At 37.3% G+C, this 16,035-nt stretch overlaps 1 protein-coding gene across 3 annotated transcripts in view; it reads right to left on the bottom strand.

Annotated features, from left to right (window-relative positions):
* GLCE (glucuronic acid epimerase) overlaps nt 1-16,035 on the bottom strand; it is a 98,754-nt gene that overhangs the window by 41,330 nt on the left and 41,389 nt on the right. The window contains exon 2 of one of the 3 annotated variants that reach the window (XM_079768565.1): nt 15,764-15,855. The exons of the other annotated variants lie outside the window; for them this stretch is intronic. The gene's annotated coding sequence lies outside the window, so the exon portion shown is untranslated. The remainder of the gene's footprint in view (nt 1-15,763; nt 15,856-16,035) is intronic. 3 annotated transcript variants of the gene reach the window in all.

The following is a 16,035-nucleotide window of genomic DNA, read 5'->3' as shown; positions in this document are numbered from 1 at the left end:
CTCTCAATCTCTAGTGCAGGACAGTGTTAAATGCTGTTTCCAAATTTCATTTTTGTTTGTTGCTGGTAAAAGGGCCTAAAAATGATTTCTGTATATCAATCATATACCTGGCAATCTTGCTAGATTCACTTTTTAATTGTGTTTGCAGATTTTTTGAATTTTCTTTGTAACAATCATGTTATCTGTAAATAACTACAGTTTTATTCCTCTCTTTCTAATCATTATGCTTCCTCCCTATTGCTGTTAAATAGAACTTTCTGTGATAATGGGAATGTTCTATATTTATGGTATATGGTAGCCACTAGCCACATGGGCCTATTAAGCACCTGGTGTGTAGTCAGAATGATCTGTAATTTTAAATTTAACCAAATGAAATTTATATTTCCACAAGTGATATTGGACAGCTCAGGTCTAGGATCTCCAACATAATGTTGAATGCAAGTGGTTAAGCAAGCATCCTTATTTTATTCCTTATCTCAGAATAAATGCTTTCACTATTTCATCACTAAATGTGATGCTTGCTGTAGGTTTTTTTTGGGAGGAGGCAGAGATGGGGTAGAATTCCATATCAGATGAAGGGAGGTCTGTTCTACTAACAGACTGCTAAAGGCATTTAATAAAATCATGAACAGGTAAATTTTATCAAATACTTGTATTTAATAAAACCTATTGAGATAATGTTATTCTTTCTCTTGTTTTGTTAATTTGGTCAGTTACATTGACTGAGTTATGAATGTTAAGCCAAAATTGTACTCCTATAGTAAATGAAACTTGTTCATGACATCTACCTATGTCTGTCTGTCTGCCTGCCTAGCTATATATTTTTTATCTATCTATATTTGATTTGCTAATATTTTTAGATTTGTTAATCGGTATTCACAAGTGAAATGGTCCTGAAGTTTTCTTTCTTATAATGAATGTCCTTACCAGGTGTTGATATTAAGGTTATGCAAATAACAAAACAGGTTGGGAAATATTTTCTCTCTTTTTATTATCTGAAAGAGTTTTAGTAATATTTATGTTATTTCTTCTGAAAATTTTTGGAAGAATTTATCTGTGAAGCCATCTGGGCCTAGAAACTTTTTCATGGCAAAGTTCCAAATTACAAATTCAATTTTATTAATATGAAACTATACAGATTTTTACATTCAAATTTGTCTAAATTTTTAATCTATTGACATAAAGTAATTTTAAAATCTTATCTTTTTAAATGACTATTGGATCTAAGGTGTCATTTTTTCATTCCTGAAATTAGAAATTTATGCCTTTTCCCTTTTTTGTTCATCAGTTCTCCAGGGAGTTTACTACTTTTTAAAAAATATATATTTTTATTGATTTTAGAGAGGAAGGAAGAGGGAGAGAGAGAGATAGAAACATCAATGATGAGAGAGAATCATTGATCGGCTGACTTCTGCATGCCCCTTACTGGGGATTGAGACCACAACCCGGCATGTGACCTTAACCAGAATCGAACTTGAGACCCTTCAGTCCATAGGCTGGTGCTCTATCCACTGAGCCAAACCAACTAGGGCGGGTTTATTACTTTTATTAAAATTAATGATTTTGTTGAATCTCTCTTTGTTTATACTTCAGTTAATTTTGGCTCTAACTTATTTTCTGTCTTCTACATTCTTTGTAGAAGCATGCTTCTTATAGGGCTTATGTTACCCCCCCCCCATAACTGTAATATAAAAAAAATTAATAATTCCTCTTAGTTATGTAACAGTTCATCCTACTGAATGCTGTGTTTTTAAAGCTTGTTCTGACATACTCTAGTATCAGCTATATAATGAGAAGATAATATTTAAGATTAGAGACTGATGCTATAGGGCTTCCCTAATACTGATGTTCTCTCTCCAAAGTATCGTTTTATTTAAATAGGGGTCATCTCCAGTGATTAATTGGGTACCCTTACTGTAAAACATACAAATTAGTCTAGTCAGGATAATCAAGGCCTGAGACAATAACAAATATTCCCACACTCTTAGTGACTTAGCAAACAAATTTATTTCTTGCTCACACATGGTCCACTGCCTCAAATTCAAATTGCATTTAAACAATCACCACTGATTTAGTTAGGCAATAATTTTGTTTCTACTGACATCTACTCAAGATTATATTACTTGGCAGGCTTACACTGGCTGAAAACATGAAATCTACATTAAAAGTCCTGATTTAGAAATATGCATGTCCTTAAAATGTTCCCATACAGCCATGTTGGAGTTCATTTTAGTATGAACTTTCCTGGTTGGCCATTTAGCGTTACTCTGAAGACTCCATTATTCCTATGCTGTTTTGCAATAAACACTATGGACAAAATAAAAATGCTAAATTTAAAAAGTAATTGACTAAGCTAAATTATTGCCTCAGATTTTCCTATCTTCTGCATTTGTACATTTGTGAGACAGGCAGGGTTTACACAGACCAGAAAGTTTATGAGAGTTTTATAAAAATAGTTCACTTGCATTGTCTATTTTTCTTAATAGAATTCTATCTAGTTTAATACTTCCAACAAAAGCAGTGTTTGGAACTTGGCCTAAATCATGTTTCTTTCTCATGAAATAGTTCTAAATTGTTAATAATTTTGAACAAAAATGATATTTGTGCCAAAGATCTAATTCTTATCTAACTCACCTAAACATGAGCAGTTTAGTGACTGCCATGATCATAATAGTCTAAGAACTATAATAACAGAGAATTGAAATAGGTGTGTGTGTCTGTCCGCACACATGCATGCACTTTCCCACTTAGGAGGGTTAGTTTTGATGAATTTAGGGCCTTAGTCCAACAAAAATCTGAAATTTCACACACATAACATTAGGAAGCTACATAGAATAGCAGTTAAGGATGTACTATTCTAACTGTTCCTTCTGGGTTTGAATCCTGGCTCTATCACTTATTAAACTCTGTGTCTTTAAGACATTTACTTAACTTGTTCACAACTGTTTCTTCATAAAACCATGGGCTTCAAGAATAACTTTCATACTATAAGCCTGGTGCATGAAAATTCATGCACTGGAGGGCGTGTCCCTCTGCCCGGCCTGTCCCCGCTCACAGTCCGGAGCCCTCAGGGGTGGGAAGCAACCTGGCGATCAGGGAAAGGTGATGTCTCCATCACACCTCTGCTGCTGCCACTGCTGGCAGTGCAATCCTCAGCCGGCCCTGGTTACCTGAGCCTCGGGTGGCCCTGAGCGGCTGGGCAGCCGCCATCAGAGGTATGCCTGTGCCTCGGGTGGCCCTGGGTGGCTGGGCAGCCACCATCCGAGGCTTGCCTGCACCTTGGGCGTCAGCTGGGCAACCACCATCCAAGGCTTGCCTGTGCCTCAGGTGGGCCCTGGGCAGCGGGGGGCCCGAGGGGACTGGGGGACTCTGGAGGCAGGTGCCCCAGCGGGGCTGAGGGGACTGGGCACCGCCATGTTGTGGCTGTGGGCGCTGCCATCTCTGAGGGCGTGACAGTCAATTAGCATATTCCCTCCTTATTGGCTGTGGGCATTGCCATCTTTGTGAGGGTGTGATGATCAATTAGCATATTCCCTCTTTATTAGATAGGATGGTAGGATCAAGTGAGTTAATGTATGTAAAGTTGTGCCACACCAGCATGACCATGTGTGAACCTGAGGGGGGCGGGGGGGAAGACAGTGAAGAATCAGAAAAGACAGACAAGAGAATACAGCTGGGGCTGGGTGGATCTCTAGTGCCTGGATAAGGACACAGAGAGACTCAGCCTGCAAGCTGAAGCTTTATTTTATAGTCAGAGCACACAAAGCAAAACAAGGGAAGTGGTCAACATGTTTACAATGTTCTTGAGAGTTTCATCTTGTTTTGGCACAGCACTTGCTGCATCTCCCACAGTCCATTAGCTACCTAGGAAGGAACTAGGGAGGACTATAAGGTTAAGCTTAATTATACTAAGAGGGCTCTGCCTTCCAAGCTGGGACTTATTTGTTGTCCTGCCACAGGTTAGTCCGAGGCTTGACCCTATAGCCACTCCCTATATAAAGTGTTTAGATCAATGCTAGGAACACAGAAAGTACTAAATAAATGTTAGTAAGCAGCATCACCACATTTTTAAAAGTGAGAGAAAGAATCTTTAATTAAAAATGTAAGTTGAAAATTTTAAATTTAAACATTTCACAGTAAGTTGTATGTACTTTCAACCTAATGTCTATCCAAGTTTCAAAAACTTTACTACTCTATAAAACAATATTACTCCTTATATATGATGACCCAATCAATACATGTTTATTGAACACCTACGAGGCATTGGGATATAAAAACAAGAGGTATAACATCTGCCCCTCCAAACCTTATAATCATGCCCTGGCTGGGTAGCTCAGTTAGTTAGAGCATCGTCCCCATATGCCAAAGTTGTGAGTTCAATCCCTGGTCAGGGCACATACAAGAAGCAACCAATGAATAAGTGGATCAACAAAATCGATGTTTCTCTCCCTTTCCCCACTCTCTCTAAAATCAATAAATAAGACATTTTTAAATGTGTTATAGTAATTCTTAAAAAATTTATTTAGAATTAAGACCATATATAATTAATGTTGATCTTGATAAAGTACATTTTGTCTATAACAACAAGGAATTCCATGAGAGCTGATACAAGGACGCCTAATATATTGCAGGCATTTCCAGAACTAAGGAATGACGCTGCATTATGCCAAGTCTAGAGAGTACCAAATAATCTAACCCTTTCCTACCTCCCTCCTGCAAAAAAAAAAAAAAGGTGGGGAAAAGCTTTAAAAATATTCGGCTAACATTGTAGTCTTTTATTCCTTTTGGCAAGAATCACACTTTCCTACACGTACTGTATCAGTGTAGGTATACTAGTATGTAGTACGATAAGCACTCACACTCGCCAGCATAGTTGTACTAGGCTACCCATTCCAAAAACAAAACCCCCAACTCCCTATTCATTGGTTAAGAACTAGAGAAGAAAAGTAGAATTATACTTTTTATGTTAGGTTTCGTATTGACACTATTTCTGGCATAAGAATCATAGAGCTGAGAATAATCTTAGAAATCAGTCCAATTACTTTATTTACAAACAAAAAAATTAAAATCTAGAGAAATGTAATGACTTGAACAAAGTCACACAACTAGTATTGACTGCACTAACATTAGACCTCAACTCTAATAATTTCTAAGGCTGTGCTTTCCATTTCAACTTACTGCCTTTATTGATCTACCTACAACATCTAAATAAATAAATAAATAAATAAACAAATAAATAAATAAATAAGAAAATAAACAGAGTCAGGTAAAGCTTTGAAATACTGAATTCTGGACTTTTTCCTTACCAAATGCCAACTAATGCTTAGCACTTTTTAAACAAAAAGTCTATGGTTTGCCCGGCTGGTGTGGCTCAGTGGTTGAGTATCAAACCATGAATCAAAAGGTCCCCGGTTGGATTCCTGGTCAGGGCCCATGCCCTGTTTCAGGCTTGATCCCCAGCAAGGGGCGTGCAGGAGGCAGCCAATCGATGATTCTCTCTCATCATTGATGTTTATATCTCTTCTCTCCTTCTCCCTTCCTCTCTCTCTAAAATCAATAAAAACATATTTAAAAAGTCTATGGTTTGACTGCTTATATACTGAAACAATTTCCCATTCATTTATTTATTTATTGGTTAATCCTCACCTGAGGATATTTTTTCCATTGATTTTTAGAGAAAGTGGAAGGGAGGGAGAGAGACACATCCTTGGTTGCCTCCTGCATGGGCTCCGACCGGGGCCTGGGGTCAAACCAGGTACTTTCCCTTGAACAGGAATCGAATCCGACACCCTTTGGTGCGAGGGCTAATGCTCTAACCATTGAGAAAGACTGGCCAGGGCCAATTTTATCATATTTAAAATACCTTTTATATTTAGTCATTTAAGAATTTTAATATGCTAGAAATAAATACTAAATTACTAACAACTGGCCTATAGATAAATTAAGTGTACAATAAGCACTAATGTAACGAAAATGTTGAGAAAAACTCTTACAACCAACAATTCTACATGCAGTCATTAATTGTGACAGTATAACATTACTACAGAATAAAATACCATTAAGATAAAGAAGGTTTAATCACTGTGCAAATGGAATTTATTGATCTACCATAAAATGAGTTTATTGACAAAACAGTTTAAAGCGTTATTTACAGTTATACAAGAGTTTGTTTTGCAAATGTTATACCAAGTATCATTTCTACAGTTTAATTAGGCTATTAAAAAGTTACTGCAAATGTGTTACATTTTTTAGATTTTTTTTACTGCTAACGGCAATGCAGATGTGTATTATTTCTGAAAATAGATGATTTTTATTTTCAAGAAAGCTATTAGTTATTAATATCATTAGAGAATCCTTCTAGAAATATCAATTGGAGACTCATATAATTAGCATTAATGAATAGTACTATGCTGGCTGTTCCCTGATATAAAATAGATTTTTTCAAAAGTGACGCCCCTTAAGGGTGAAGAAAGCACTACATAAAGTTGAAGATAATCTCAGTCTTATGTAATTATTATTTTCCCTCCCAGGGCTTAAAAGTTTAGAGGTTTCCTAATAATTTTCACTACTTTTCTAATCTTAGGAGAAGCAGTGCAGTATAACAGATAAATGTGTGGGCTTTTAGGTAAGAGAACAGGTTCAAATCCTGACTTGGCCAATACTAGTTGTGTTATCTTGGATAAATTTTCTTTACTCATAAAATGTAAGTAATCGTGCACATCATGTAGGCTAATTGTGAGGATTAAGTTAAATAACATGCAAAAGAAAGTACCCGACTTGGAGTTAACCAAAAACAGTTGCTCAAAAGAAGTTACATTTCATCCTTCCTTAATTCTTAATTTCAGCAATGTTTGTTTGAACAATGTCAGGTAAAACTGATATTGTCAACTGTCATACAAACACAACTGCTTATAGCTGCCACTTTGTTAGTCTCAGGCTCTAAAGAATACTCAATGAAGTTACAAACTTTATCTTCCGAGTCTTCTATAAATAAGGAAGTAGGCAACCATCAAGACCTTAACATACAAAACCCCACACTTTACTTTTTTATCCTACTATTCAGGAAAAGGGAAAACGAAATAAAATATGTAAATATATACTTCTCCCTGCCCTATCACAAGGCTAGGAAAACACTGTCTTATTTATATTTATCTACAAAAAGAGCCTGAGAAGGTAGGGCACTATTAAGTTATGTTATGTACAGTGACCAGAGCAGTCACTAAAGAAAGGTTTGCAAGCTTTCAATTTAAAACTTGCTGGCTTAAATTCAAAGATTGTCATCATCATAACTACAACAAACCTGGGTTTAGCCGCTACAAATATCAGGGACATAATCACACTTATCAAATAGAATGTTTAAAGAGATATGCTCATGCTGAAGCACACAAAAGTCATCTTTCCATTTGTAATGATTTTTAATGCTAACATTTTTAGAATCTGAATATGTACTGTTTTGGCGTTTTCCTACTGAAATAGTAGATAATGCTAGAATCTGTATCAAGGGTATCAATCATAATTACCCAAGTGATGTAACAGGAATTGCTATCCTTTAAGGCATATGATATTTTTCCAATTTAAGCATATATTTTATGTAATATATTAAGTTCTTAAAAGGACTTTATACAGCAAACAGAATAATCTATTTAAATAACATGGTATCCATGCACATATTCTAATAGATTTAACACAAGTCTTTACCAAACAGAAATCCTATCTAATAAAGAGGGAATATGCTAATTGACCACCACACCCTCATAAAGATGGTAGTTCCCGCAGCCAATAAGGAGGGAATATGCTAATTGACCATCACACCCTCACAAAGATGGTGGCACCCACAGCCAATAAGGAGGGAATATGCTAATTGACTACCACGCCCTCAAAGATGGTGGCGCTTGCTGAAACCGGTTTGGCTCAGTGGATAGAGCGTCGGCCTGCAGACTGAAAGGTCCCAGGTTTGATTCCGGTCAAGGGCATGTACCTTGGTTGCGGGCACATCCCCAGTGGGGGGTGTGCAGGAGGCAGCTGATCGATGTTTCTCTCTCATCGATGTTTCTAACTCTCTATCCCTCTCCCTTCCTCTCTGTAAAAAATCAATAAAATATATTAAAAAAAAAAAAAGATGGTGGTGCTCAGTCCCCTCAGCCCCACAGGGGCAGCAAGTGCATGGCACAGCCGGGCCTGCCCCCAGGCAGGCCCGGCTGCTCCGCACAACTGCCTCAGGAGTCCCCCAGTCCTCAGTCCCCCAGCCACCCAGGGCTGGCCCAAGGCGCAGGCAAGCCTCAGATGGCGGCTGCCCAGCCACCCAGGGCCGGCCCGAGGTGCAGGCAAGCCTTGGATGTCGGCTGCCCAGCCGCCCAGGGCTGCCCGAGGCTCAAGTAACCAGGACAGGCCGAGGCTTGCACTACTGGCAGTGGCAGCAGCAGATGTGTGATGGGGGCATCGTCTTCCCCTGATCACCAGGTCGCCTCCCACCCCTGAGGGCTCCCGGACTGTGAGAGGGGGGAGGCCGGGCTGAGGGACCCCCCTCCAGTGCATGAATTTTCATGCACCAGGCCTCTAGTAGTAAACATAAAGCTCAAATAGGGTAAAAATCACTCATTAAAATTTTGTTTTTATTCCATTCTGATAAAAGCTAAATATGTTAAGAATTCCATTAGTTATTGAATTATAGGGTTTTTTTGCAGTAGTCTTTGAAATTCAAGAAAGTAGGTAATGAGTATTCCACACATTTTAATTAAGTCAACTCAATGAAGCAATATATTAAAGTGTTTTTTAACCTGTCAGTCCATTTATGTATGTATGTATGTATTCATTTATTTATTAAATATGTTATGTTATTTATTTATTTATTATTTTAGAGAGAGGGATAAAAACATCGATGAGAGAAACATCATCGACTGGCTGCCTCCTGCACACATCTTCTGGGAATTGAGCCTGCAACCCTGGCATGTGGCCTGATCGGGAATTAAACTGGTGACCTCTTAGTTCCTGGGTCGACGCTGACCCATACCAGCGGGGCTTTGTCAGTCAATTTAAATGTTTATGTAAAGAGGCCAAGTTTAAAATCATTAATTTGTAATATCTTTCACTAAAATTAACTGATTAATCTTAAGGACATTCTAAAGGTTGCGTGTGTTCACAGATACCCGAAGAAAGTATCTGGTTTTCTTTGTTCATTTGATAGCTAAAGGAGAAAAGATCTTAAGACCCTAAAATTTCTTTTCCTAAAGTGACATTTGTCAATCCAAAGCCAACCTTTAGCACTAAAAGAATTTATTTCATTTTACCTTCTCTTGAATGTCTTTTCAGTCCAAGATGTAACTTATGAATAGATTATTATAAAGAAATCCCGTTTTGGAAAGCCATTAAATTATTATTCAAATACTCAGCTATATAAAAAACTATACATTCATTCTAATGCAATAAGCATAGAAAACCAAACTCATATATGGAAATGTGTATTTTTATTATAAAATATAGCCAAACATTCAGAGATGATGGCAACTAGTTCAATCAAAAATATATTTGGGGGGGGGGGGTAACCCTCTATCCATGTGGTTTATCACATAAGGAGAAAATTAAGAGATATAAAAGGGACCAGCTGCCCTTCACAAACAGATGGATGGCATATCCATACCATTGGTCACTGGGAAAATTAAAACAAGATATCACTACACATACAGCAGGACAGTTATTTATACGACAAAACAAACTGACAAGTACTGAAGGCCATGCAGAGCAACAGAACTCTCATACACTGGTGGTAGGAATGCAAAACTGTATAGCCACTAGGAAAAAAGTTTGGCAGTTTCTTCTAAATTAAATATACAGTTACACTAAGGTACATAATCCCACTCCCAGGTATTTACCCAAATGAAATAAAAGCAAAGACAAAGAAAAACACACACACACAAGTACAAAACACCTTTATATAAATGTTTGTAGTAGGTTATTCATAACTGCCCAAAACTGGAAACAATCCAGATGTCCCTCAACAGGTAAATGGATACACAAACTGTGTTAATACAATGGAATGCTAATCAGCAATAAAAAAAGACAAACTAATGATTTATGCAACAGATGGATGAATTAAATGCATTTTATCAAGTAAAAGAGGCCAGTGATTCCATTTATATGAAATTCTGGAAAAGGCTAACTAAAGGACATGGGAAATACATCAGTGGCTGGTCGGGTTTGGGGTAGGAAGAGGGGCTGACCACAAAGGGGCAACACCAGGGAATTTAGAGGATGATGGAACTGTTGTTGGTAAATACATGACTATGCATTTCTCAAAACCAATACAACTGTGCAACACAAAGACTGATTTTACAGGATACAAATTAAACCAAACCAAACCAACCAGGGGTGTCGAGGAAACCAAAGATGGAATCTAAACTATGACATATGAATCTAACTGTATTACAAATGAATAACACAGCAGATTGAAGGAGATATGGAAAAAAGACATGACTTAAGTAACTTTGGAAAAGAGCATTTTGGCTGGATACTGTAGTAAGGAAAAAAAAAGAGCATTTTGGCTGGATACTAGAGTAAGGAAAAAAAAGAACTGTACATAAACACTGTATTGTGTTTGGAAATTTGTTTCTCACAGGAATATGGGTAGCAATTCTAAAACTACTATATATATAGCAAATATGTAAATGTAGTTACAAACAAGCAAAAGAGGAATACTAGAATAATCCCTATGGGTGCTAGATTGGATTTGTAGTTATCAGTATAAACTAATTTATTTTCTGTATATACAGATAGTACACACAAAAATAACCATAAATGTATGTGTGTGTGTGTGTGTGTGTGTGTGTGTATATATATATATATATATATATATATATATATATATATATATATATGGATAAAAAGTTTACAGTTGTGAGTACAAGAAACTGTTTATTCTTATATTGTTATTTATTAATTACTAGAGGTCCCTCGGCCTGGCCTGCGGGGATCAGGTCAAAACCAGCTCTCTGACATCCCCCAAGGGGTCCCAGATTATGAGAGAGTGCAGGCCAGGCTGAGAGACCCCACCAGTGCACGACGGGACCGAGGAGGGGCCATGGGAGGGGCCATGGGAGGGCTCTAGGGCGTGTCTGGCCCATCTCACCAGTCCCCATTGGGGCCAACCAGGGTTGTCTCGCCCAGTCCCAATCGGGGCGATTGGGGCCGGCCAGCCAGGGAGGGACTATGGGAGGTTGGCTGGCCAGGGAGGAACCGTGGGAGGGCTCCAGGGCGTGTCCAGCCCATCACGCCCAGTCCTGATCGGCCGGACCCCAGCATCAAGCTAACCTACTAGTCGGAGCGTCTGCCCCTGGTGGTCAATGTGCATCATAGCGACTGGTCAAACGGTCGAACACTTAGCATATTAGGTTTTTATTATATAGGAATGTATTATTTTATATTCAAACATATGGGTTAGTACATAGGCATACATTTCCTACCTCTGACATCTGAAAGGCCGAGAAGCAGTAACATTTCAGTAGCAACGAGCACATCTAGTACCCAGAAGCTAGTTTCTAAATACTATTTTCCAATAAGATGGACTTGGGCACCTTGGAGAAGTGGGTAATTCCAGGCCTGGGGCAGGGAAAATACAACATGAGCCTGGAACATTTTGTAGAGCCACAAAGTAAGAAATAATTTAAAACAACAACAATAGCAATACATACAAAACATGCTGAAAGGACACAGAAGCAACCTTCAAAGGGCTCACAGTGGCCAAAGCTCGAACAATTTGAGTAACAAAATAAATAACAATAGCACTGATTCTACTACAAAGAATAAAATATCCATGTGTGTGCATAGATATAAATAAATGATTAAATAAAATAAATGTGGGGAGAAACAACTCTTTCTTACAGATGAATTATAATTAATAAATGTAGAAGGAAGAAATGAAATAGAAAATCATCATTAGAATATCAGAATAATAACTGCTATAGGCAAAACCCACAAGTTAATGGTAAAATTAGTGGCCAAAACTTTAAGGAGAAACAGAACTATTTGTGTAACTTCAAAATATTCCCCCCCCCCCAAATATTTATTAAGAGAAAACAGTAACTTTACAGTGGAGAAACCTGGCAGACATCACCAAAATCAAGTGATCAAGGTTAATAACATCACCAGTAATGAGTCATATTGACATCATGTAACCCCTGATATCATGCACTGAGAAGGACACATCACCCCTCTGGCATTCTTTCAAAAAATCTGTAAGTTCAATCTAACTATGAGAAAACATCAGAGAAAACCAAATTGAATGACATTCTACAAAATACCTGATCAGCAGTCTTTGAAAATGTGAAGGTAATGAAATATAAGAAAAGATGCGGAACTGTTAGATTAGAGGTGATGAAGAAAATAGGACAATAAATATAATGTGGGATCCTGGAAAAAGGACATTAGTGGAAAAATTGGTGAAATCCTAATAAAGTCTGTACTTTAGTAGTCATTGTTGATCCTTAAGTTCTGATTACTGTACCGAGGTTATATAAGATGTTAACATTAGGGGAAGCTGAGTGAAGAATACACAAAAGCTCTGTACTATCTTTAGAACTTAATTATATATCTAAAATTACTGCAAAATAAATATTTTTAAAAGGAAGCTTTAAAAAATAGCCTTTATTTCTCTTTCAAATAAATTTTCTTGATAGCAAATTCTGCGAATAAAATTGTTTTTATTCTAAAAAACATTATTTTGGTAGAAAATGAAATGACTATGTACAAGGAAAGGCTTTAAAAAATACATTACCTCAAGTTTTTAAAAATATATATATTTTATTGATTTTAGAGAGGAAGGGAGAGGGAGAGAGATAGAAACATCAATGATGAGAGAGAATCATTGATTGGCTGCCTCTTGCACACCCCCTACTGGGGATTGAGCCCACAACCCAGGCATGTGCCCTTGGCCGGAATCGAACCTGGGACCCTTCAGTCCGCAGGCTGACGCTCTATCCATTGAGCCAAACCAGCTAGGGCAAGTTATTTTGTTTGTTTTTTTAAAGAAAACCCCATAGTGGTCAATCAAGTTAAGATTTTTTTTACATTATCTCCTGTGAGGATAAACCTTAGAGGTTCATTTCCAAACTAGTTTCTTTATTGACCTAAGTCTGTACAATGGCATTGGTCAGGATTACAAAATTAAAAAGTTGACTGCTATAGACTGTTTTGTGTCACCTCAAAAATTCATGTTAAAATCCTAACTCCCATTGTGATGGTATTTGAAGGTGGGTCTTAGGGAGGTGATTAAGGCCTCTCCTTTATAAATGAAATTAATGCCCTTATAAAAGTGGCCCCAGAGAGCTCCCTCACCTCTTCCACTCTGTGAAGGCACATTGAAAAGACAGTCATCTGTGAACCAGAAAGCAGGTCCTGGATTGCAAGAGAGCACAGGCTGGGCTGAGAGACTCCCTCCCTGACCCCTCCACCCCCCGCGCCGTGCACAAATGTCATGCACCGGGCCTCTAGTATAAATATAAAATGCATGATGGTATAAAACAATGCAAAGATATTCTTTTTTTAAAAAAATATATTTTATTGACTTTTTACAGAGAGGAAGAGAGAGGGATAGAGAGTTAGAAACATCGATGAGAGAGAAACATCGATCAGCTGCCTCCTGCACACCCCCTACTGGGGATGTGCCCGCAACCAAGGTACATGCCCTTGACCGGAATCGAACCTGGGACCCTTGAGTCCGCAGGCCGACGCTCTATCCACTGAGCCAAACCGGTTTCAGCAGCAAAGATATTCTTACAGATAAATTACCTTTCCCACTTTTAAAAAGGAAATTTTAAGAAGTTTTAAATTCGCTTTTTAGAACACAAGCAAAGATACCTCACAGAAGTCTGTTAGCAATCCAAATTATGCATGACATAATAGAGAGTGTTTTTCAAATCAAATAGTTCTTAAGAGATGAAAATTTCAGAAACTTATTTTATTTTATTAAAATTACTTAGAAACTAGCAAAAAATACCTTTTAAAGATCTGGTTTCCAAAACAAATTCAAAACAAGAGAAATATCTTTATCATGAATTTCATTTGATATTGCTTAGAAATTCTAATTTATTTATCATGTTTAAAAAATACAGTTTTTTCTTCAGCCAAGAGATTCCTAAGAAGCTTAGCAAATATAGACTCTCTAGGCTCAAATTTTAATCTCTTCTTCTATTTTATATTTTTTAAGCACTCATAATTTTAGGAATCACAAACAGGTATAAATGATTCAATATAAACCTCAGAGATAAATAAAATTTCAACTTTACCCACTAAACATAGTTTTATATCAGAACGTTTTCGTTTAAAACTTCATATACTCTAAACCACTATGTTACTAGGACAGATTTTAAAAACACATAATCATTATTCTCAAAATATCACTAATTCTGTTTAAATTTATCAAGAAAGACAAGTTATAAATACATTGGTATGAAATTTTTTTTAGAGAGGAACAAGAGTGACCTTATCATATAAACTTTTATTTTTGAAAATCTAGGCAAAATAAAGACTTCTACTTAGAAATAACACTTGGCATTTAGCTGCTCATAGCATTGTCTTATTTGTAAAATCGATTATCTCAGAAATTAATACCTCTTCTTAAGAAATAATTCCAGATCCTTCACTTTTCACCTTTTTTCTCCATTCTCTCAAGCTTAACCCCCTTGCTAAGGTAGGGGTAGGAGCACACCCACTCAAATGCATATTCAAATCATCAATTAGTATTCATACCTGACAACACTTACTGACAACTAAAAGTTGGTTAGCTATCACTTCACATATTATAATTATACAGCATAGTAAGAAAACCTGATTTAATCACCTAGGCCAGTGGTTGGCAAACCGCGGCTTGCGAGCCGCAGTTTGCTGCTCTGTTGACTAAAGAGTTTGCCGACCACTGGACTGGACTAAATGTTACCGTGTAGTTGGAAGCTGCGAGGATTAGGCAATTGTGGCATATTGTGTGCAAAGAGGTATAGAGTAGTATATGACAGTGGTCGGCAAACTCATTAGTCAACAGAGCGGCTTGCGAGCTGCATGTGGCTTGCGAGCAGCAGTTTGCCGACCACTGACTTAGACCAAGGGTCAGCAAAATTTTCTTAATGAGCCAGATTTCAGGCTTGCAGGTCACAGAGACACTGTTCCAACTAATAAACTCTGCCACTGTAGTGCTAAGTCAGCCATAGACAACATGTAATTAATGGGTGGATTATGTTCCAATAAACCTTTATTTACCAAAACAGGTGACTGGACTGTAGGCCATAGCTTACGAACTACTGCACTAGACAAACAGATCTGATTATCAATATACAACACCTCCAGTAAACATTATAATCATATATTCCCTTTATATCTGGAAATTGCTACATGGAACATTAGCTATTCAAATCATAAAAGAACCATGAAAATATTTTCTTATGTCAGAATCTCTGGTAGATTGAAAAGTATTAATAAAGCACACATTAAAATCTAAGTTTGAGCCGAGCTGGTATGGCTAAGTGGTTGAGTGTCAACCCAGGAACCAAGAGATTACCATTTCAATTTCTGGTCAGGGCACATGCCCAGGTTGCAGGCTTGATTCCCAGTAGTGGGGGTGCGAGAGGCAGTCTGTCAATGAAGTTTCTCTCTGAGCAATGTTTCTATTTGTCTATCCCTATTCCTTCCTCTCTCTCTAAAATTCAATGAAAACATATTTAAAATATACATATATACTGAAAATGTACAGTAAGGGTTAAATCTTATTAAACAATCTTACCTTAATTAAATGAAAGAATCTAAACTCTAGTACATGTCTGGTTTCAAACTCAAAATATTTTTTGATCAAAACTTCAGTTTCCTGTGAAATTCCTGGAGAAACAAAATTGAAAACCTTTGTTAACCAATGTTGGATAAAATGGGGTAATCATATTCCAACCTGTCTCTCTGAGTGAATGTAGCTACAAGATCTGGATATTGAGGACTCTGCAAAGTAAACAGTAGCAAGCAGATTGGGTAAAAAGACCACAATTTGAAGTATCAATGAAAGAG

Source organism: Cnephaeus nilssonii (assembly GCF_951640355.1).
Source record: "Cnephaeus nilssonii genome assembly, chromosome: 4".
In the NCBI taxonomy this organism is placed as follows: domain Eukaryota; kingdom Metazoa; phylum Chordata; class Mammalia; order Chiroptera; family Vespertilionidae; genus Cnephaeus; species Cnephaeus nilssonii.
The sequence above is the reverse complement of the archived record's forward strand: the minus strand, read 5'-3'. Positions and strand labels throughout refer to the sequence as shown.